This window comes from Aulonocara sp. 'chitande type north' Nkhata Bay, linkage group LG20, assembly GCF_057382095.1.
Source record: "Aulonocara sp. 'chitande type north' Nkhata Bay isolate Kocher_YH1m ecotype deep benthic linkage group LG20, A_spYH_male_GT1.1, whole genome shotgun sequence".
Lineage (NCBI taxonomy): Eukaryota > Metazoa > Chordata > Actinopteri > Cichliformes > Cichlidae > Aulonocara > Aulonocara sp. 'chitande type north' Nkhata Bay.
This window is the reverse complement of record NC_141363.1, coordinates 7,076,059-7,101,482: the sequence shown is the minus strand read 5'-3', so window position 1 is coordinate 7,101,482 and position 25,424 is coordinate 7,076,059. Positions and strand designations below refer to the sequence as shown.

Here is a 25,424-nt window from a genome sequence, read left to right as displayed (position 1 = left end):
TCTTTTCCCTTTTCTCATTACGACCTCTTCTCATCCAATTCCATTCTCCCATAATGTTGCTTTCTTGCTCCTGAGTTTCTCTTTATTTACCTGTCTGTCTCCCTTGTTGCCTCTTGTACCCGTATTGTTCTCTTAGTCTCCAGATGACATTTGAGGATTCATCATTGTCTGATAAACAAAGTGAACTGGATAAAAAAAAAAAAGTTTCTATTAGTGTCTTTCCATGTGTCCTTTGTAAGTGCGTGTGTGCACAAGGTAAAATCAGAAAGATAAATGGGGCCAGTGAGAAATCAATATTACCATGGCCATGACTATATGGCCAAGCCAAGATTGAACACTGTGATCATTAACCAGCCATAAATACCATGGTATTATATTTCTTTTTTTTTCTTTTGCATTTTATTTCATTTTAGATCAGAATCAGATTCATCAAGAGGTGTAGGTAGGGCTGCGCACTGGACAACAGGGACTAATTTCGGATCAAAACCAAAGTGAAACTGAAGATTATTAAAGTCCAATGTAGAAGCTCAGACAGTGACAAAAGTCTAAACATTTGTAAATTTTATTTTCTTTGGACCTTTATTCCTCCTCATACTGCCTTTCTGACATGGACAGAAAATGATTTGTCATTGGATCATGAAGGTTATTGTTATTTTTTTCCTCTGTCCTTCCAGCCAGCAGAGTATGTGTGCTTTTCATTTCCCCCATGAAAATAAAGTTAGGCCCAAGCTGCACTGGGGGCTATATCTATTTTTAACCCTAGTTATGCAGAAGCGTCTTGTGAGAGGAGGCGAGCACAGGAAGGGAGAAGATGATACAGTGAGACAGTATGGTAAGACGAGACTTCTGAGAAATATGAACTCATTGAAAAGCATTCGCCATACGTACAGTATCATGACAATGTCATTATCTAAAATAGATGTTTCTCTTTCAGCTAGCAGCAACAGCAACAGTGTGCTTTTAATGAAGATAAATTCCGTGTCCGACTGACATAAACCTACAGTATATATTTTATATGTTAAAAACAGTGATACTGAATGAGGCTATATGCCAAACTTGTTTTCTCACTGAGAATAACAGAAAAATTCGAATGAAAGACAAAATCTGATAACATATTTGCATGTCATATATAAATGAAAGCACAGCAGTGCTCTCAACGCTGTATACCCGTGCAGAGGCTACTTAGATGAATGATCCTCTGGTGCGGCACAAGAACCATTAAGTACTTTGAGCAAAGGATAAATGATAAAGCGAGGTGGTGCTCAGAAGACTCTTGGCTTTTATTGCTGAGTGGCCTCCTTTGCATTTTCTGCTCGTTGTGCTCACAGCTCAAGAATCTCTCGTCAGTCATTTTCTTGCAGCGAGGCCTTGATTTCACACGTGAGACAAAACTCAGTAACCTGAACAATGTGCTGTTTGCACTTCATGGTCACGCTTGTAAATATGTCTGTCAATATTTGCATGAGGCAACGTTTCTGCTAAGTTTGTTGGCAAAAGCTGCTGATGTGTAAGAACAAAAGACTTTAACAGCAAAATATCTGAAAAAAACTCTTCCTTGGAACATTTTCAAAGAACTGAGTTATGAGCATTACATTCAACCATCCTGTGTAATCTGGGCTTGGAGCCAGCAGGGCTTTCCTCGCGGAGGAGTAGGTGATGGATCATGCTTTGTCTGGCTTGGAACCTCCCTTTTTGTTTTTACAGCCACAGTGGACCTTTTGGGGTGCAACTAAATTTGGCTAACTTTGAGTGTAAGGAACACAAACTTTGATGCACAGAGTGGTGGCCACCCTGGAAAAGATGAGAGAGCATATTGATAGGACATTGAAAACAGCATTAAGTATTAAAAAGATGCTGTGCCTGTGCCTACATATCTTGGAGCTGATGGTGGTAGTTGGGGCAGCCCAGTGACACTGAAGCCAGTGGGCGGGAATGCCTTCTGTTACTTTTTACTTCCAGGTCACCTAGCATCACACAAACTCAAGCTCCCTTGCCATGTCCAGTACTGATAATGGGTTTACTTGAGTCTAAAACAACATCAGTAACAGGTTACACATGCATTCATCTTCATGACTAACACAAAATAACAAATTCCAGATTTTGTTACACAAATCAAATCACAAATTATTCAAACTAAGCTGGACTTGTTTTCCACAAGCCAACAGCCTAGCATTAATTGATGCCCATTGTAGTGTTGTAAATGGGTTGCTAATTCATGCACCCACTGAATCAGTCCTGACTCATTTTACCCTGACAAGTTAATAATGAACATACCAAAGACTCTGTGAAGTAAAGGTAGATTTGGGTGTGCTCCAGCAGAGCCACACTGTTCAAATGTAACACTGTTGTTCTCTAAAATTATGCTTTGGACACATTTGTTAATCAAATTGTGCCATTTACTTTGCACATGCCATCTCATTTTGTTCATTTCCTCTTCTTTGTTCTCTGTGTTTTTCAACACACACACACACACACACACACACACACACACACACATACATACTGGTTGCACGTATGCACGCACAGGCACACATATCGCGGTCTCTATTGTATCCCTTATTTGTTTCTAATGTTATTTTCAAGTGACTTGTGTGCTTTCCTGTAGTTTCCTCTGTTCCCTGCCTTTTTGTTTCAGTTACTGCCTGTCTTATTATCAAGACTTGCTTCCCCCTGTTTCTAGGCAGGATTGAAACCAGTTTAGACATTAGTGAGGTCCACCTTTTTTTTCTCTTTTTTCTTTAATACAGCACCTGCACTCCAAGTAGAAGCCATAATATTTTAGAATTCCCAGTCTTTTTAGGCAAAAACCACCCAGAGCCACATACTGATTATCTGTTTTTGCTTCCTTTTCTTCATGTGACTGTGTGCCGTGCTCTCGCTAATGTCACCTGTGTCCAGTCAGAACAGCATGCACATAGTTTTGCCTCTTTGCTCATCTGTTTACCTTCTGTTTGACCTCCTTGTACTTCTTCTGTTTTTCAAAAAGGATTAGAATGATCTTGGAAGTTTGTATCAGCTTTCATTAAGCTCACTTGTAGTTAGATTTGTCTGTGATGTATCTATTCAGCTCTTCTCTCCCATGAATCATAACACAATCAGCTTCTCTTCTTTTATCGTGTTTGAAATCTTCTCCGGGTGTTTTTCATCAAATGTGCCTTTTCTTCTGCTACTGCTATTTGAAGTTTCGAGAAAACCTAACACAGACAAGGAGACTCAGTTAATGTAGAATCATTCCCTTACCAAACCTTTACAAAATAAAACATGTACACAATGTAGTGTTTACACAGTTATAGTTCTTTACTCTTTATCCACGCACTGTGCGCAAATGTTTTATGAGCTGTAAGTGAACCGATTTAGCTGTAACTTTTGCTATTTCTTTCTTTCTTTTACGTGGTCAAGAAATGCAGTCAAAGCAGTTTTTATATTCACAGGTTGACTGTGAAATGGTGAAATTCCATTTGCTTGGAATAGCAAATGGTTGTTGCCTATTCCAATTTAAAAATGAATAGTCATTTTTAATCAACTTGGAGGCTGCTTAAATTACCTCCAGTTCAAGTCAAGAATTCAGCCACATCTCTAGAAACAGCTAGTAAAATCCAACAGGGTGAGCAACATGGGCGCTCAGTCAGCCAGGCAGGCTTTAAATTAAATCTCCAGTTTTTCCCAGTAAAATAGAGTTATTTTGTGATGATTTTCTGGATCACAGTCTCCTAAAACCTGGTGCTTTACACAGCAACCGTGATCTGCAACGGTAGCACTGAAACTAGTGAAAGAAATTGTAGCAAAAACTAATTATACAGCTAAGCTTTGTAAAATTAAAATGTTGGCAAGCTTAGCTGAATGAGCATTATATCATGCTGCAGCGCAGGAAGCAAAGCAGGCCAAGCTTTTTCTGCATGATAAATCACTGTTTTTGATTACTTGCTCTTATGATTTGCTTGTATGGACATACTTGTCAAACAGAAGTACAACATGAGGACTTATATATTGACTTGTATTGATATAGTAGCAGCTCTACCAAAAGATAATACTTTATCTGTCCCAAATCCAAATAAATATATATAAAATATATTCTTATTTATGCTCTTTTATGGGAATTTTATGAAATTCTCAGTTGATGGAAAAAAAAAACAACCCCACTACAGCTGCAAGGATTGCATTTTAATTTAGCAGATCATAGTGCAACAGAAACAACAGTCTGGATAATAAATCTGAGAAATGTTAACTATTTGATGGAGTATGTGCGTGTGCAAAGGCAAGACTAAGAAAAATAAAGCTGGTCCAAAATAAATACTTCAAATACAACATGACTACCTTTTAAAATGTGACTAAATTGTGAGCCATACGCATAGGTGCTTTAAGTGGTGACTGGATTAGCTGTGAAGAAATCCTGACTCAGTGTCTGGAGAAGCTTTTTTAAAACGTACTTCATCACTGAACAGTCTGGCTGTGCCCTGCACGGGCAGCTCCCAGGTGTGGTTTTGTGTATCTGTTTTAATGAATGGGAAGCTGTGCACTGCTGTTCAGACCATCCGGTGAATAAATGAAAAAAATCTTTATAGTGGCAAAAACCAGGGAAACAGGGACCTCTGTGTCTCTTCTCTCATGTAGGGCCTATCAGTTTTCTCACTGGGTACAATCTTCACCCTGCGGGAGGAAAGCCGCTCTTACAGAATCATCCAAGGAAGGAGGCTTACGTAACAAGTCGTATAATGTCAATTAAAAGACCCATTTAAAAAGGAGCATGAATGGCATGAAGGAAAAAAAGAGCATCAGCGAGATATAAATAACAGAAGATCCATCAGAAAAGTCTTAAGAATGACGACATTTATTAGATTTCGTGCATGTTTTCACACTCAACTGTAGTAAGCTATTAAAACAATGCCCTTTCTGTTTGCACTGCATCAGATCTTTATTTTAACTCATTCAAATGAGACCTTTGATGAAAGTAAGCTCTTGATGTTCATTCAGAGGTTGCAGGGCCTGTAAAAAAAAATCAAAGAAAATGTTCAGCACGCAACAGCAGCTCTGCTCTGGTAAAATACCGACCTATTTTTCCATGAATTATTTCTTATTGCGGTTCACTCCCACGACCACGGAGCGTCTGCACGAGAACGAGCCAACACTGTCGGGAGCGCGCAGCAGTCATGCCTCATCCGTCGCTCGCCTCGTCAGTGTTGGAAAACAGAAGAAGAATTTTGCCTTTCAGCTAAAATAAACCGTTTTACTTTAGTTCTCGTGCTATCGCTCGACCGCCCGCTTCGTGGAAAAGAAAGTGACATATTTTGCCAAACTACTCGATAATTTATCTCCCCCCCCCTCCACAGTCAGCGAGACAAAAGAGGGCAATAAGATAAAAGAGGAGTGCAGCTGTGGTGATGTGCCGTTTCGGGTTCTCATCCTTCATTTCGCAGGTCATTCCTCTAACCTGATGCTGTTGATACTCCCGACGCTGTTCAGTTCAGGGATGGAAATGCTTTGGAAGCCACTTCAACGGACCTGAAGCCATGACCGACAGAGTCTTCATCCCCCGGAAACAACGAGCAGTCAGGAGCCTCAACATTTCGTGAAAGGTAAGCCAAGACCCGCACAGCTGGTTATAATTACGTCAGACTCGCCGGTGATTAGCTTAGGTGTACAAAAACAAACAAAAACAAAGAGAACAACAGAGCTCCATCCAAACAGGTGGTGTCCTGCAGCAGGAACAGGTGATACTAAAAAGTGTATTTCTGGATTTATGAATCGAAACGTGACATTCCTGTGGACCCGCAGTACAGAACTGACCTATAGATCGAGGATTTTATTGGTATTAAAACGCTTGAAAGACAAAATGCGGATGGAGAAGTGGCCTAATTGAAAGATGGAATGACAATTATTACGGTGGCTACTGTCAACTATTATACAGCACACTAACTTAACAGAGCGAGCAGCTTTTAGGCCTTCAATAAATCTATGTGATGTAAGTGTGGTAATTAGTACACATTGGCGCTGATTGACAGGAAACGCATCAGTAAAAGGGACAGTAACCTAGATACAGTACTTGTGCAGGCACAAGGTTGAACTTAAACAATACTGAACACCGGTTTTCACATGCAGGCCTGCAGAGAACATGTAAACTTCCTTAGGCAATTTTTAAAATGTTCTGTGCGAAATTAACATAATTTAAGCTGTGCTCTGCATGTCTGCTCTTTGTGTTAGTTTGTGAAATCTCATGCATTTCGTGTGCTTTTACAGACATTTTGTTTAAACAAAAGCTGTATATAACTGTACAGTATATATACACTGATTTACTGGTTTCCAAATCTAAAAAAAATAAGCCTAAATAATATATATATATTGTTATATATATTGTTTTTGTGTTTGTGAGAGTGTTGTGACACAATGGCTTAACTAAGTAAAAGTAATTACTGCTCTACTAGGATACCTGATTTATAGCGTTATTTTCCTCCCAAGTCATTTATTCAACACATTTATATAATTAAGCTTTAAGACAAAAACCCTACATTTTTTTTCTTTTTCATAAGATTCTTACCAGAGCCATAACTTTGAACAAAAGTGGCCCTATACTTTAAACATGTGCAGTCCAATATATATTAAATATACAACAGCATTACCAGTGTAGTTTTGCTCTACAGCCCCTGATATTGAGAGAGAATTGGCAGAAATCTGATGACATTCTTTCAAATGCTATTTTAATACACTAACCAAAGGAGATAATTATTAAGCGAGGAGCTATTGAATGTTGTCAAAGGTCAGAAAGTGGCCATGCAAGCCAATGATCACTTTTACTGCCCAGAGAAACTGCTGTAGCTTGCATGTGACAGTTACTTCTACACCACAAAACCTCACAACAGATCTCAGTGTTTCGCAGGGCATGTGTGACATTTTGTTTGTCACACGTTCGGCTCTGTCATTTTGTGACCGCGCTAGCCCGTGTTCACACGATTCTATTTTTTTACTCACCCACAACACGTTGACCGCCCTTCCCCACACCATTATATGGTAATGTAACGTCGTGATTAATGGCAATGACGATAGCGTGTAACAGTTATGATCTTTTCTTGCTGCTTAATTTTGCTTATACAAGTGTAATGCGTGGCTTTAATCTACCACCTGACTCACTTAAACTGCCACAGATGCCTGTTTTCAAGAAAAACACTAGTTCTGCTACCATATGGTGCCCAGTGATCCTGCTCCAGTCATAGCTGGAGGTAGCTTAACATAAACTGGAAGAAAGCCTCAAGGGTTGCATTTGTAATGGAAAATTCAGCTCCTTACTCTGTGACAAGCTGGCCACCCAGCTAAGACCAGTACTCACAAATGTCTCAGGAACATCAAACAGCACACCATCGTAATCTTTTATCACACTGGTGTGCTGTTTCAGTCTGGGAAGCTTACTTTTTGTATTGACTGCATATCGTTTTGAAGAATATAGTGTCAAGCTTGACTTGAATAGATGGTCATAAGCTAGAGAAAATGGCACATCTTCTATTCTGTCCTTGATTTGTCCATTTTCTAAATGCAAGCAAAGTGGTCTCAACTGGATTAATCCTTGTAAATCAGTTTTATTTGCTGAATTTAAATAAATAAAACTGAATATAAATAAAAGTAATGACTTCTTTGTTCATACCCACTGCACACAATGCAACCAAAAACCACAGTGGTCTAATTCTATTGATTAGTTCACTTTTATTGATTTTTGTTTTTTTAATAGATACATGATCTTAGCTTACCTTGGCAGGAGGTTCAAAGGTCAAGGGCACAAAGCACCTCTGGGCCTTTCTATTTTTTGCTGACTGGAGCTGGCAGCCTTTCACTGGCTTGGTTTAGAGACTTCATGCGAAGAGGGCTGGCACAGTGGCTAGAATCTGGTTAGGGAGCGGGCTGCCAACTAGCTCTGCCACCCTGCTGTGCATTAGTGAAATGCTGTGATTAAGTGGAAGGGGTATGTGCTTAGAACATGTTATCATCGTTGTTTCAGTGCTTGAGTATATGTACTTGCATATTTCTTGTCTGTAGTTTGCCTGTAAGTAACTTCAGACTGACACTATGGAGTGTTGCTGACTACAGGATTTTATACAGATATTTGGCTTCAAACTGTTTTCATACATACTAGGGAAGCTGTGACTCAAGAGGTATACAGACCTGTAGTATCCTTAGTTAAGACTCCGAACACCAAGTTGCCACCTTTCAAATGTGTGAGAGCTTTTGTGTAAATGGGTGTAAATCTTGATTCTGAGTTCCACATGGAATCAATGTTCTAATTTATGTAGCAACCGGAAAATCGTTTTGTCCCTACACCGCAACCTTCTACACATATAAATTGTTCTGGTATGCGTTGAACAGACATATAGTTCAATTTTTTTGGAGGTGCACATAAGGTTACTTAGAAGGTTGTGGCGTAGGGTTTAAATGGGGTTGTGGTTATGGCGTAAGTTACAACGTAGATCTGATGTAGAGGTATCATTCACATGTAACCCCAAAAGACTGAAGCAAAATGGTGGCATACATTAGATCCAAAGCTCTGGGGAAATTGATCTAAGTAATTCTTATTTTTCCAGTGTTTTTACCCTTAATCATCACATCATATCAATTTGGAATATAAATGTTGTATGATGTACCTGCTTCAGCCTTTAAAAAAATGTGATATATTTAGAATGAGACTCAAATCTTAATTACTTCCATATATCTAAATGAGTATAGTCTTTTAAAAACATATTTTTCTAAATGTATATTTCAATTTATGATGTATGTCTTTCATATATATAGAGATAGATAGATGGATATTAATAATGAAGTTGTTATGCAGCATGTAAAGAAAGACATTCAGTCCGGTGCCTAACGTGATAGCGCTTATCTCATAAAGACACAATGGCTTGTCAGTAGGGATGGGTATCGTTTAGGTTTTATCCGATACCGGTGCCAAATCGGTACTTTTGAAACGGTGCCGGTGCTCAAACGGTGCTCAAACCGGTGCTTAAAGAATAGAGAACACAAAATTGGTCCAAAAACCTCTCATGCTCAGCTGGTTTTTTGTAAAAAGATAACAATGTTAGCCTTTTCTGCAGCTATGGGGTATATATGGTATGATTCTTGGCTGGAAGCAGTGCTTAAACAATGGAAAAAACACAAACTTTGTCCAAAAACCTCTCATGTTTAACTGTTTTCCACTTTTTCTTTGGTCATTTTAGCCTTTTTGGCCAGGGTGAAGGGAGTATCTGCCATCAAACAAGAAGACAGCCGCATGTAGCTATGATGATGTTTGCTAGTTCACCTTACATGCATTAATGTAATAACGTGGTTAGCCTACTCAACGTAAATTACACACGAACAACATTTAGCTACTCACGCAGAGAAGAACGGCTGCTGCCATCATCATCCGTCATCATTTATGCTACACTGGCAGGGCTAGGGGCCGGGACTCTCCTCTTCGTGTTTTTGGGGGATGTTGCATAACAGGCAACCCACCCGCAGTAGATGTGCTCGGTGTGAGGTCTCGCAGCAAGCTATCAAATACGGCGCATTTCTGGGCTTTTAAAAAAAACGCTATGCGTCGCCAGGTGTTTCATCGGATTTGAGGTGTTACCTCCTTTGACAGTATCACAGTATCAGCTTAAAGCACTTGTTGCAGGCTGCTGAGTTTGCTCTAAAAGAACGTACGTACCTGGGCCCGTCTACTATTCTCGGAAACGTAAAATGATTGGCTAGAAGTGTATCACAGCTCAGGAAAAAAAAGCACCGAAATAAAGCACCGAAATGTGCGCTGCTTTTCGGTCTGGTTACTACCGTTTATGTCAGAACCGGTGCCATCATGGCACCGGACACCGGTACCCATCCCTACTTGTCAGGTGTTGTTAGTTATTGGGTGCCATGTAAATGAAAACAGCTGGTTACTGTGGTCAAAGGGTTTTGATTGTAGTGAGAAAGTTATACACTCAGAAAACACTTTATTAGGTACACTTTGCTAGTACTGGGTTTGACTGGTCTGCTGGTGCCTGTGGAGGCCATTTTAGTAAAGTGAATATTGTTCTTGTCATGTTCAAGAAACCAGGTTGATTTGATTTGAACTTAGTAACATGGCATGCTGTCTTGTTGAATGCAGTCATTAGAAGTTTGGTTCACTGTGATCATAAAGCGATCAGGAACAATACTCACATAGGTTGTCACACTAAAACAATACTAAGTTGATACCAGTGCCCAAAGTTTACCAAGAAAATATCTTCCACATCATTACACCACTGCAAGCAGCCTTAATCACTGATTCAACGATCCTACCATGCAAATGTTACAGCAACATATTGGCCATTGATATTGATTGATTATTGATAATCTTTAACTCTTATGATATTTTTTAGATGCTTAAGTTTGCTTATACAAGTTTAAAACTGATAATGTGATGCATGGCTTTAATCTACCACTTGACTAGCTTAAACTGCCGTAGATGCCTGTTTTCAAGAAAAACACTAGTTCTGCTGCCATATGGTGCCCAGTGATCCTGCTCCAGTCATAGCTGGAGGTAGCTTAACATAAACAGGAAGAAAGCCTCAAGGGTTGTATTTGTAATGGAAAATTCAGCTCCTTACTCTGTGACAAGCTGGCCACCCAGCTAAGACCAGTACTCACAAGTGTCTCAGGAACATCAAACAGCACACCAGCGTCGGGGCTGACACAGGCAACATTTTTCCATGTTTTTCTATTGTTTTTTGAGCCCTTTCTCAGTTTCCTGTTGTCAGCAAATAGAAATGGCACTTTGTCTGTTATGTTGCTGTAGCCCAGCTGTTTCGAGGTTTGACGCGTTGTGTGTTCAGAGACAGTCTTCTGCATACCTCTCTTGTAACGAGTAGTTGAGTTAGTGTTGCCTTCCAATCAGCTCAAAGCTGTCTGGCCGCTGTCCTTTAACCTCTGGCATCGACAAGGTATTTTCCCTTGGAGAACTGCCAATCACTGGATATTGTCTCTTTTTTGAACCATACTCTGTAAACCATGGTGATGGTTGTGAAGGGAATCCAAGTAGATCAACAATTTCTTAAGCTGCTTTAAAACATTCCTAACAGTCAGTTATGCTTTCTCCTTTGGTTGGGATGTAAACACACTGTTAAAGTAAGTACTCCTGTAATGGCTTTTAGCAATTTTTCTGTTGCCTCCATTATCTGTATTTGTGCATTGCCACACGCAGTACAAATCATATTGACCAAGCCAGTTATGACTAGGCTGTCATATAAAGGTAAAACAAGAGGTACAGAGAGATTACAAATTTTAGCCTCTTTCTAAACACAGAAACTCTCTCCTCACCTTCACTGATTTTCAAAATTTAGCTTCTGGCTGCCCCATAAAACTTCCATTCAGTCTTATAGGCATTAAGCATCAATTGGAATTCCTGTCAGCTTTGTCACATTTAATAAACATCATACTGTATGTGCCTTCCTCTAAGGAGCTTTGAGAACTTCTGCAAGTTGTCTTTTGACATATTGTTCTTATACTTTGCTAAAAAATAATATGATAAAAATCTCCCTGATTTTTATCTATCTACCTACTCAAGTCTTAATTACTTCCATATATCTAAAGTAGTATAGTCAATTAAAAACAAAAAAAAAAAAATTTATAGTCCAATTTATGATGTATCTCTTTTATATATGTGTGTGTGTGAATATATATATATATATATATATATATATATATATATATATATATATATATATAGCGTAGTCAGACTACACGCCTTTGGAACAGAGGATCGCAAGTTCGATTCCTGCCTGGGGCGTCTGTATCCAGTAAGGGTCCTAAGGCTAGACCCCCTATGCTAAGCAAGCCTACCGCAGACATGAGCGAGACAGATAAATATGAAGGCATGCCGGCTCGGACGTCGCCCGGATCAACAAGGTCCGCGTCAGGTGTTGAGGAACCAGGGCACCCTGACGAAAAGTGGGCTACTGGAACAAGAAGGCATCGGTGGGCAAGAGACGAAAACAGGGCGTTGTTGGAATGCTACTATGCAAGTAACCCCGGCGGAAGGGGCTACATGAATAGGATGAGGGACCTATGGATTCTTCGATACCCAACATCCACAATGACGGCGAAACAACTAGTAGCTCAGTGTTCCAACATTCGAAAGAAGGGACTGCTCTCACAGCTAGAGATTGACGAGGTACAACACAAATGCTACGGCAAGGAGGAGTCAGGACGCCAGGTCAGGGGGGAGATATCATCACCCCCACCCGAGATTGGGTACATAGCCCCAAGTGCGATAGGAGAAGGATCGTTGAGTGCGAGAGGAACTGACCTGAAAAATAGGATCATGGCCAAGCTTGAAACCTGGATCCCGCGTAGCCGGTTACCAAGATTACGTGAAGTTCCCTCAGAAGGTCTGCTAGATGATGTTAATGCAGCACTACGGGCAATACCTACAACCACGATTACCGACACTAACAAGCTGATCTACAATACGGCAACAGTGATCAGTGAGATGCTTGGCTACAAGTTGAACAGCGACAAGGGGCAGTACCCTCCATGGAGAAGGAGGCTAGAGGGCAAGATCAAAGTAGCACGGAGGGAGGTTAGCCAACTAACGGAGTTGCAGAAAGGTGCGACAAATAAGGTGCCTAAGAAATACAGCAAGCTGTCCATACCTGAGGCCTTGGAAACTGCCAAGCAAAGACTCACAGCCTTGGCCAGCCGCTTGAGGAGGTACACCAGAGAGATAGAAGGCAGGAGAATAAACCAGCTGTTCTCCACAGAACCAGCAAAGGTGTACTCTCAGTGGCAAGGGAACAATAAGAGAACAGCACCACCAAGGCTGGAGACGGAGCAATACTGGAAGAGCATATGGGAGAAGGATGCAACCCATAACGGCAATGCTCAGTGGCTAGAGGATCTGAGGGCTGACCACAGCGACCTCCCTGAACAGGGTCCAGTAACCATTACAGTGGCAGATATCCAAGAAAGGGTCTCCAGTATGAAGAGTTGGACAGCACCAGGGCCCGACATGGTTCACGCCTACTGGCTGAAGAAGCTGACTGCACTCCACGAGCGTCTGGCAGCACAAATGAACCAGCTGCTAGTTAACGAGAGACACCCGGAATGGCTAACTGAAGGCCGGACGGTCCTGATCCCCAAGGACCCCAAGAAGGGACCGGTCCCCTCCAACTACCGACCAATAACCTGCCTCAGTACTACATGGAAGCTCCTGTCAGGCATCATATCGGCTAAGATGAACAGGCACATGGGTCAATACATGAGCGGGACACAGAAAGGAATTGGCAAGAATACCAGAGGCGCAAAACACCAGCTACTGGTAGACAGAACAATCAGCCGAGACTGCAAGACCAGACTGACCAACCTGTGCACTGCCTGGATTGATTACAAGAAGGCCTATGACTCAATGCCCCACAGCTGGATACTGGAATGCCTAGAATTGTACAAGATCAATGGGACCCTAAGAGCCTTCATCAGGAACTCAATGGGGATGTGGCGTACAACACTAGAGGCCAACTCCAAGCCCATAGCACAAGTCACCATCAAGTGCGGGATCTACCAAGGAGATGCTCTGTCCCCACTGCTGTTCTGCATAGGCCTGAACCCCCTCAGTGAGATCATTAACAAGACTGGCTACGGATACCGACTACAGAACGGAGCAGTTGTCAGCCACCTCCTGTACATGGATGACATCAAGCTGTATGCCAAGAGTGAACGAGACATCGATTCACTGATCCACACTACCAGGCTATACAGCAATGACATTGGAATGTCGTTCGGACTGGAGAAGTGTAGTCGGATGGTAACAAAGAGAGGGAAGGTAGTCAGAACTGAGGGGATTGAACTACCAGAAGGCAACATTGCAGACATAGAGGACAGTTACAAGTACTTGGGGATCCCACAGGCGAATGGGAACCATGAAGAGGCCGCTAGAAAAGCTGCAACCACCAAGTACCTGCAGAGGGTCAGGCAAGTCCTGAGGAGTCAGCTGAATGGTAAGAACAAGATCCGGGCCATCAACACGTACGCCCTGCCCGTGATCAGGTACCCTGCTGGGGTAATAGGCTGGCCAAAGGAGGAGATAGAAGCCACTGACATAAAGACAAGAAAGCTCCTTACCATGCATGGAGGGTTTCACCCCAAATCCAGCACCCTGAGGCTGTACGCTAAGCGGAAGGAAGGGGGCCGGGGACTGGTGAGTGTCAGCACCACAGTCCAGGATGAGACAACGAACATCCAAGAATACATTAGGAAGATGGCCCCAACTGACCGAGTGCTCAGTGAATACCTCAGGCAGCAGAAACCCAAGAAAGAGGAGGGAGACGAGGAACCATCATGGAAGGACAGGCCCCTGCACGGTATGTACCACCGGCAGATAGAGGAGGTGGCTGATATCCAGAAATCCTACCAGTGGCTGGACAAAGCTGGACTGAAAGACAGCACAGAGGCACTAATCATGGCAGCACAAGAACAAGCTCTGAGCACAAGATCCATAGAGGCTGGGGTCTATCACACCAGGCAAGACCCCAGGTGCAGGCTGTGTAAAGATGCCCCAGAGACAATCCAGCACATAACAGCAGGGTGCAAGATGCTAGCAGGCAAGGCATACATGGAACGCCATAACCAAGTGGCCGGCATAGTGTACAGGAACATCTGTGCCGAGTATAACCTGGAAGTCCCGAGGTCAAAATGGGAGATGCCCCCAAGGGTGGTGGAGAATGACCGAGCTAAGATCCTGTGGGACTTCCAGATACAGACGGACAAAATGGTGGTGGCTAACCAACCGGACATAGTGGTGGTAGACAAACAGAAGAAGATGGCCGTAGTGATCGATGTAGCGGTTCCGAATGACAGCAATATCAGGAAGAAGGAACACGAGAAGCTGGAGAAATACCAAGGGCTCAGAGAAGAGCTCGAGAGGATGTGGAGGGTGAAGGTAACGGTGGTCCCCGTGGTAATCGGAGCACTAGGTGCGGTGACTCCCAAGCTAGGCGAGTGGCTCCAGCAGATCCCAGGAACAACATCGGAGATCTCTGTCCAGAAGAGCGCAGTCCTGGGAACAGCTAAGATACTGCGCAGGACCCTCAAGCTCCCAGGCCTCTGGTAGAGGACCCGAGCTTGAAGGATAAACCGCCCGCAGGGGCGTGCTGGGTGTTTTTATATATGTATATAAATAAAATTATATTTTTAGATATTAATAATGAAGTTGCTATGCAGCATGTAAAGAAAGACATAGCTACATCACCACTACTATGTCCGCGTGGTTACCCCTCACCAGTTTGTCTGTCTGTATTTGTAGGTCAGGATCTTAGCTCGGTCATTTTCACCCACCCTATGGGCTGTGTCCCATTTTGACCGAGGGACTTCCATTCCAAACTTGGCACAGATGTTCCTGTATACTATGCCAGCCACTTGGTTTTGGCATTCCATGTATGCCCTGCCTGCTAGCATCTTGCAGTCTCAAGACAGTCTCAGGGTGCTGGATTTGGGGTAAAACCCTTCATGCATAGTCAGGAGCTTCCTTGTCTTGATTTTGGTGGCTTCTATCTCCTCCTTTGGCCAGCTTATATCCCAGCAGAGTATATGACCACCGGCAGAGCGTAGGTGTTGATTACCATGATCTTGGTTTTATTGTTCAGCTGATTCTTTAGGACTTACGTGACCCTCTGCAGATGTCAATGTCAACCATGTGGAGAGGAGATGGTTGACAGTTGCTCCATTTCATAGTCTGTATCCATAGCCAGTCTTGTCAATGATTTAACTTAGGGGGTTCAGGCCTATGCAGAAGAGCAGTCGGGGCAGAGCGTCTCCCTGGTAAATCCCACACTTGATGGTGAGGGTCCTATGAGTGTTTTAGAGTCCTGTTAATCCTGTATAGCTCTAGATATTCCACGATCCATGTGTAGAGTATTGAGTCACGGGCTTTCTTTTATCAATCCAGATCATGCTTAGGTTGGTGAGGCTGGTCTTGCAATCTCGAGCAACAATTCTGTCCACCAGTAGCTGATGTTTTGCACCTCTGGTATTCCTGTTGATTCCTTTCTGTGTCCCACTCATGTATTTAGCCATGTGCTTGTTCATCTTAGCCACTATGAGGCCTGACAAGGGCTTCTATGTGGTACTGAGGCAGGTTATTGGCTGGTAGTTGGGACCAGTCCGTTCTGGAGATCCTTTGGGAGTAGGACTGTTCGTCATTCAGTTGGCCTTTCCAGGTGTCTCTTGTTGATTAGCAGCTGGTTCATTTGTACTGCCAGATGCTCATGGAATACAGTCAACTTCAGGGCCCGGTACGGTCCAATCCTTTATGCTGCAGACCTGTTCTTGGATGTCTGCCACTGTGATGGTTACTTGTCCCTGCTCAGGGAGGTTGTTGTGGTCTGCTCTTAGATCCACTAGTCACTGAGCTTTGCCATTATGGGTTGGGTCCTTCTCCCTTCCAGTACTTCTCATCTACAGCCTTGGTGGTACAGTCCTTATGTTGTTTCCCTGCTACCAAGAGCACACCTTGGATGATTCAGTAGAGTACAGCTGGTTTATTCTGCCTTCTATCTCTCTGGCTCTTCAAGTGGCTGGCCAAGGCTGTGAGTCTTTGTTTAGAAGTTTCCGAGGCCTCAGGACACCTTGCTGTACTTCTTAGCATCTGCATCTTTCTCCAGCTCCAATAGTTGGCTAACTTCTCTCCATGCTACCTTGATGTTGGCGTCTTGTCTTCATGGAGCAGATGACTTCTAGTAGACCTTCAGAGGGTACTTCACTTAATTTTGGTAACCAGCTCCGGAGGTTCCAGGTTTCCAGCTTCGCTATGATCCACCATGACCTGACTTCCTGGCTCCCCCTTGCTATAGCATTTGTGTTGTACCTCATCGATCTCCAGTTGTGATAGCAGTTTGTTCTTCTGAATGTTGGAACACTGAGCTACTAGTTCTTTCACCATGAGTGTGGACGCTGAGTATCGAAGATTCCAGAGGTTTCACATTCTCTTCATGTAACCTCTTCCACTGGGGTTACTTGCATAGTAGCATTCCAACAACACTCTGCTCTCATCTCTTCCCCACTTATACCTTCTTGTTCCAGTAGCCCACTTCTCATCAGTGTGTCCTGGTTTCTCAACAGCTGATGTACATATTTATATGATTGGGCAGCTCAAATTTTTTTCTGGTAAAATTACACTTTGGGGAAAAAAATGTAATTGGGGATGGGGGTAATTTTGCAACATTACTTTATTTCCAAGCTTCCATAGATTGGGAGTCATTTTTTTTTTTTTTAGTATTCAGCTACACAAACATAAAGTTATTTCCTCAAATATTTTTGTATTCATGAAGTCCAGCACATTTCCACTTCCATGTTTTATGGTTGTTACCCTGCAGTCATTCTGACAGTCTTGCTCAGGTCTATGGCAAACATGCTGATTTGCATATAAGCACATTGATTTTGGTTTCATTTGACCAAAAATGTGGTTTGAATACTCATTCACATGTTCTCTTCCTTTTTTTTTTTTTTTTGGCAAAGTTTAATCATGTATATTTGCGAGCAGTCATTTTCTTTTTGGATGTCGTCCACAGCCGTTCATGACTTCATGAATGTGTGCTTTGCATTGTCTGAGCCATTTCTAAAACATCAGTTTCCAGTTGTGCCAAAATAGAAGAGCTTATCCATGTGTCATAGTGAATTCAGCTTGGTGATTAGAATGGCCATGTACATTCTGTTACTGGGATATGGATCTTCCTTTACCAGTGCTACCCAATTTTGCTATGTTTCTTCTTTAATAGCCTAATGATACACTTACCCTCTCCCTCGGTTATGAGGTCTTGGAGTCACGTTTCCAATTTGTTACCTTGTGGAGATTGCATTTGACATAAACCAAGACAACCTGCCTAAAAGCTTTGTTTTATTGTGTCTTATCAGTTGTTGAATATATTCTTAAATTATATTTCTCCAGGTTGAATTGCAAACATATTTAATAATAAATGCATTCATTACTAAATAGTGACACCTACAATATAAATAAATCATATTTTGGAATGATATGAGAGTAGTGTAGATAGTTATCTACCATAATTTAGGTAGGTTTATTCATTTATAATGCATAAATGCATTAATGGAAATTAATGTGTCTTTATAAAGCATAACATTATGACGACTGACAAATAAAGTGAAAAACACTTATCTCTTCATCGTGGCACCTAAACATACAATCAAGTGATACAGTATGTTATAAGTTGATGTTATGGACAAGATTTTAGTGAGTTTGACAAGGGTCAGATTGTGTTGACTGGGGCAGAGCATCTCCAAAACTGCTGTTCATTTGTGGTGTTTCCAGTCTGCAGTGGTCAGTATCTATCAAAAGTCGTCCAAGGAAGGAACAGTGGTGAACCAGTGACATGATCATAAAAGGCCAAGGCTCATTGACGCATATGGGGAGCAAAGGCTGGCCCATGTGGTCCAATCCAACAGAGAAGCTATTGTAACTCAAATTGCCCCCCAAAATGTTCATGCTGGTTCTAATAGAAAGTTTTCTGAATGCACAATACATTGCAGTTTGTTGTGTATGATGCTGCATAGCCTACTGCAGGAAAAGCATTCCTGCTGACTTTAATTTCAACGTAAAGGAGCTGAAATCTGTAAGCATCATTGATGTAATATTAAATCGTGAAGGTAGCAGTGCACTGGGTAGAGCAGTACTGTCTAACAGAGCAAAATGTTTTCCTCTCTCACAGCTCCAGGGATGAATGGCTGGTCCGGCAGAAGGACCCCATGCATCACACCTGTCAGCAGGGAGCTTTTAAAAGTGGCCCACTCCCTGGTTTATGTGAAGCTAAGAGATATGGGTCAGCATCACACATGCATTGCAGCTCTCAGTTTGCACCGCACACACACTGACATTGTGCTGATGAGCATGGTTAGATGCATCCTTGAAAATCATCGTGTTCCTTGGAACAGTTTTCGATGTAATTACTCGTCTGATCTCATTTAGACACACTGTCATCTATTCTGGCCTTTGTTTTAACAGATAAATCTATCTTAATGTCTGCCAAAATGTGTCTGGGCAACCTTGTCTCCTCTTCTCTCTGTATCTCAGCTGATTATAGTTTCAGATGAAGAATAAAAAAAAAAAAGTGTTTGGTCCTTCTTTTTAGTAGTCCAGAATATGACTCATGTGTAAAGTGATAAGTTAGTCATCCAGCAGAAGAAAAGCACTGTTCTTCATACAGCAGTTTCACAAGACCACCACAAAGTATTTCTATGAATGTCTTTGACAGAGAAACTGTGGTAATAAATGTGTAATATATATTCAAATATACACATAATATCGTGGTAGGAAGCACTATAGTGCATAATATGTGTACACTATTAGCATTTATTCAGTCTGGCTAATATTTCTCCATTTTCTCAATAAGGATGCAGATTTAATTATCTTGTGTATTCTTCTTCTTGTCCTTAGCGGGCGACCAGCGGCGGTGGTCTGCCGCGCAATCAGTACGCTGCTGTAGGTGCCGCAGGTTCTCTTGCTTGACCAACGATTATCTTCCACGCTTTTCGATCTAAGGCGATGGTTCTTGCCTGCTCGAGGTCAAGTCGAAGGGCCTTCAAATCATACTGGATTTGTTTCATCCATGTCTTCTTTGGTGCATTTCGATGCACCCTCCAATCGGTGGGGCGGGTCAACCAGAGTAGGCCATGGGGGTAGCGGCTCGGGTCCATTCGACAAATGTGGCCAAACCAACGGAGTCGGCGGCGCTGGATTAGGTCGCCGATCGTCGGTTGGCTGCCGCAGCTGGTGAGGATGGTGTCATTCGAATGACGGTCGCGAAGGAAAACGCCGAGAATGCATCTAACGCAACGCATTTGGAAAACTTCGAGTTTGCTCAGGTCGTGTTTGAGCATTGTCCACGTCTCTGCGCCGTAAAGTAAAATGGGCAGGATCTTGTGTATTATTCAACATTTCTAAGCTAGATAGTCATATCTTCTAACTAATAACTCTAAATACTAACATATTTAAGCAGTTTGCATATTTAACTGTTTTTTGTTACTTTATTGCCTATATATACAGTGGGGCAAAAAAGTATTTAGTCAGCCACCGATTGTGCAAGTTCCCCCACTTAAAATGATGACAGAGGTCAGTAATTTGCACCAGAGGTACACTTCAACTGTGAGAGACAGAATGTGAAAAAAAAATCGATGAATTCACATGGTAGGATTTGTAAAGAATTTATTCGTAAATTAGGGTGGAAAATAAGTATTTGGTCACCTCAAACAAGGAAAATCTCTGGCTCTCACAGACCTGTAACGTCTTCTGTAAGAAGCTTTTCTGTCCCCCACTCGTTACCTGTATGAATGGCACCTGTTTGAACTCATCATCTGTATAAAAGACACCTGTCCACAGCCTCAAACAGTCAGACTCCAAACTCCGCCATGGCCAAGAGCAAAGGGCTTTCGAAGGACACCAGGAAAAGTATTGTAGACCTGCACCAGACTGGGAAGAGTGAATCTACAATAGGCAAGCAGCTTGGTGTGAAAAAAATCAACTGTGGGAGCAATCATCAGAAAATGGAAGACATACAAGACCACTGATAATCTCCCTCGATCTGGGGCTCCACGCAAGATCTCAATCGCGTGGGGTCAAAATGATCATGAGAACGGTGAGCAAAGATCCCAGAACCACACGGGGGGACCTGGTGAATGACCTGCAGAGAGCTGGGACCAAAGTAACAAAGGTCACCATCAGTAACACACTACAACGGCAGGGAATCAAATCCCGCAGTGCCAGACGTGTTCCGCTGCTGAAGCCAGTGCATGTCCAGGCCCGTCTGAAGTTTGCCAGAGAGCACATGGATGATACAGCAGAGGATTGGGAGAATGTCATGTGGTCAGATGAAACCAAAGTAGAACTTTTTGGTATAAACTCAACTCATCGTCTTTGGAGGAAGAAGAATACTGAGTTGCATCCCAAGAACACCATACCTACTGTGAAGCATGGGGGTGGAAACATCATGCTATGGGGCTGTTTTTCTGCCAAGGGGACAGGACGACTGATCCGTGTTAAGGACAGAATGAATGGGGCCATGTATCGTGAGATTTTGAGCCAAAACCTCCTTCCATCAGTGAGAACTTTGAAGATGAAACGAGGCTGGGTCTTCCAACATGACAATGATCCAAAACACACCGCCCAGGCAACAAAGGAGTGGCTCCGTATGAAGCATTTGAAAGTCCTGGAGTGGCCTAGCCAGTCTCCAGACCTCAACCCCATAGAAAATCTGTGGCGGGAGTTGAAAGTTCGTGTTGCTCGGCGACAGCCCCAAAACATCACTGCTCTCGAGAAGATCTGCATGGAGGAATGGGCCAAAATACCAGCTACTGTGTGTGCAAACCTGGTGAAGACCTATAGTAAACGTTTGACCTCTGTAACATAACCTTTGTTGGCAATAACAAAGTATTGAGTTGTATTTTTGTTATTGACCAAATACTTATTTTCCACGCTGATTTACGAATAAATTCTTTACAAATCCTACCATGTGGATTCATGGATTTTTTTTTCACATTCTGTCTCTCACAGTTGAAGTGTACCTCTGGTGCAAATTACTGACCTCTGTCATCATTTTAGGTGGGGGAACTTGCACAATCGGTGGCTGACTAAATACTTTTTTGCCCCACTGTATATTGTAGCACTAAAGGTTATCTCACCAGTTTGCATGGGTGAGGCAGGAGGGAAGCCACTGTACTCCAAGTGATGGTCCCAAGCCCGGGTAAATGGGGAGGATTGTGTCAGGTAGGACATCTGGTGTAAAATCTTGGCTCAAACATGCATGTTATAATGAATGAGATTTCGGATCGGTTAGTTGGTCAGTTAACACAATATTGGAAACGACATCACTTGGAAGATACTCAAAGGTACCATACCCATCAATGAGGATTGAAGCTAACTTGTTTTTAATGCCACCATTAATAGCAGATTGATGGGAAATTAGGTAAGAACATCACATTGAGGGTGTCAGTGTAACACACTGAGGTGGTGATTCTTTGTGGGACAGTGAAGTGATTCTTCACATTTGCCTGAAAACTGTTAAAGGGTATTGGCTGTACATGAAGATGTGACAGCCAGCGGCTCCCTTTGCTGTTTTTCATCCTTGTTGAATAAGCAAGTAGTATTTACAATTACAGACGACACAAGATTTAATAAAGAACAGCACACCTTCAGAACTCTGTCGTGTATATACAGTATTCTGTTTCCAAAATTGTGATATCCTCAAATTGTTGTTGGTTTGAGCAACATATTGTATCATGATAGTGTTATATCATATTGTGGGTTACTCTGCGATTTCTACCCCTAGAGAGATTTTTCCACTGTGAGAGAACACAAGACTCCAGTGGGGTGAGAAAGGCAGACCCTGTGTTAACATCAGTGATCACTGGTGCTCAAACTCAGTTAAACAAGATGGAAAATATTTACCACCTGTGGTCGTGTTATTTATTTATTTATTTATTTTTTGAGAGCTCACCCGTGTGTTTTCCTCTGCTGTTTATATTCATCTGGATAAAAATTCATAATATGGGCTACAGGTGTAGAAGGCACTGCAGAGAGGGATTTAAGAACATGACCAGGGCACATTTACAGTTACTGTCATACTGTAATTATGATTACCCTATAAAACCTTGCATTGCATAATGGAAAAACAAGACTGTAAATTAATTATTAAAATACAGGATATATTTTTATATTTTCTGATCTTTATTGTTTTAGTGCTATGGTGAACTAGACACTCATTTTAACAACTCATCAAGTATCTTGGTATTAGAGAGAGAAAGTCTTTGCGTCATGTGTATGTAATTTCCAGTGCTGATTTCTCTTGTGTACACTGAGACTAATTTGGCTTTGAGGCCTGAGGGACTGTGGTTGATCGAGCTGATCGTTGCACTGTGGTTAGGAAGCTTGTCAGTCAAGCATTTGGATAAAACCAGTGCTACAAATACTACTACTGCTACCACTGCTGTTCCTGCTATACCTCTAATACTCCTTTAATAACCATAACATGCATACACAAACTTATACATGGTGCTACACAAGCTCAATACTGAGACCAAGGTTTCAGGATACAACTTTTGTTTTTTCAATAGGAAGAGGGCCATGTGACACATCAAACTTATTGGTAATGTCACAAGAAAAGCAATGGTGTGCTTGGTTTCAACGTAACTTTATTCTTTCATGAGTTATCATGAGTTATTTACAAGTTTCTGACCACTTATAAAAATACAGCAGTTAAAGTGAAACCTTTGAATTTGAGGTGTCATGTCATACTGTATAGTTGGCTTACTCTGGCTGTGGGCTTACCTTGCTACATGGGAAAACTGCTATCTGAATTTTTCTGTACTTAACATTTTCAGCTGCCTTTAATACCTGTTATTAAATTTTATATTTTGGGGTACTTCAGTTTCTTCTAAAACATTTGCTCACTTAAGTTAGAATGACAGTTTTGAAGTTGGGTTTTTACATTGTCATGGTACAAAAGGGGAATTCAAGTTTACATAAAAAAATATATAATCTGGTTTTTTTTTTGGTTTTTTTAAATAATATCCGTATGACCTTCAGCTGCTCCCAGAGGTAAAAAAAAAAAAAATTGGACTTGGCTGTAAAGACCCTGGTATAAACATGTTAGAGCTTAACACAATTTCTTGTATTAAATGGAAAGCTGCTGTTCCTCTTGAGTCTTGTGAGTCATCCAAGCAGAAGGGCTCCAGGTTCATGGGCACTGCTCTCATCTTACACTTGAAAATTACAAATGCAACTAGATAAACAGAAAAAGAAATAGTTTAAAAAGAATCATTCTTTTTTTTTTGCCTGAGGTGAAACACAAGTTATCTTTATTATGGAACACACTTTTAGATGTTTGTATGTCTATGACTCAGAAAAGTCAGTTCTTTAACTGTGACTGAAATTGGGTTTTTTTCTTTATACAATTGTTCTCTCTCTTACTAAACCGATACGTACAAAATTATGACAAACACAAGATGATATAATCATAGATTGATTATTTGACAAATAAAAGCAGGGTATAATGAAGTCTTTTAAACTCTTCATGTTAAACGATCAGCTGTTCATCAGCTGTGACTTTTTAAATCAAGTCTGTTAATTGTGCTTCTTATCAGTAATGAGTCAAACCATTAAAAACTGAAGAATACATTTTGACTTCCGAATCACAAAAAGGGGAGCTGAGTCATCTATATGATGTGATCATTTCAAGAGCTCGAATATGACTCATGCAATGCAAGTTATTTCAGAATGCGTTAAAAACACAACTGGCTTGTGATGATTTATCAAACTTATACAGTAGAAATGACATGTTATGCAACATTTTTATCCAGTTGCAGACTTAGATGGCGTGTTTGCTGCCTGAATCACTTTAATAAGCATTGCATTTCTGAGCTATTTTGGAGTTAATGCAAATGTGAGACTGTAATGTGCATAGTTTAGATAACTAAACACGTTGGTTAAGGTTGGATAGACATTGTGATTTTGTTTAACAAATTCTATACATGCTAATGTTACCTAGCTAGTTGTCAGCAACCAGTAAAATGTCTTATACATTTTACATTTACAAAATTATCTAATGCAGTCACAAATGTCCTTTTAAATATATTTGGTATAGCACATTAGTTATTCCCAACCTCGGGTGTTTGTAAGTTAGTGTGCTCCTAGGTAGTTTACAGCTCTCCCAAGTGTGGATAAAGTGTGGAGGGTTGCATCAGGAAGCATATCCGGCTTAAAAATCTTTGCCAAATATGCAGCTCCATCGGTTGTCATGTCCCCTTGAGTTCTTCTTCTTGTGTAGCACAGTTATATATAGAAATATAAGTACTAAAGGCTGAATTTATGATTGACACAAAATATGACAATGTCACCTCAACCTCAATCTCAATAAAGAGATATCTGCATGCCTGGTAATCATTTTCTAGTCTTTTATTGACCGTTCATATTTGTTTGGATGCAGGTGGACAGTGAAGAAAAAGAGGGACTTCATTTGCTGAAATGCAGTATGGCATTTCAGACATTCGTTAAAAGAGACCACAAAGTTTTGAATTGTATATAAACCAACCAAATATTGGTTGGTTGGCCATTGCCCCCAAAAGCGGAGTCAATACTCTTCTTGCTTCCCAGACTGTCTAAGCTAAATCTATTTCATTACATTTATCAATAATGAGTTTCCATAATGTGAAAGATTTAGCACTACTGAAGAATCTATAGAAGCTCCACACTGCGCTCATTTGTTCTGACATTATCACTGAGATGTTTTTACCTGTGAAAGCAGGAAAAGCATCACTGCAATGAAAAATAATAATGGATGGAGCCACTGTTGATAGCAGGTACCCAGTATGTCAGTGAGTATGCTGATTCTGGATTCAGTCTTCATTTTGGCTGTGCTTTTCTGTTCTGTTCCTCTGCAGCTGGTGAACTTGAA

At 41.5% G+C, this 25,424-nt stretch overlaps 1 protein-coding gene across 1 annotated transcript in view; it reads left to right on the top strand.

The window, feature by feature from the left end:
• The first annotated feature begins 4,979 nt into the window (after positions 1-4,979).
• gpr153 (G protein-coupled receptor 153) overlaps positions 4,980-25,424 on the top strand; it is a 43,719-nt gene continuing 23,274 nt past the window's right edge. The window contains exon 1 of the mRNA XM_086278758.1: positions 4,980-5,573. The gene's annotated coding sequence lies outside the window, so the exon portion shown is untranslated. The remainder of the gene's footprint in view (positions 5,574-25,424) is intronic.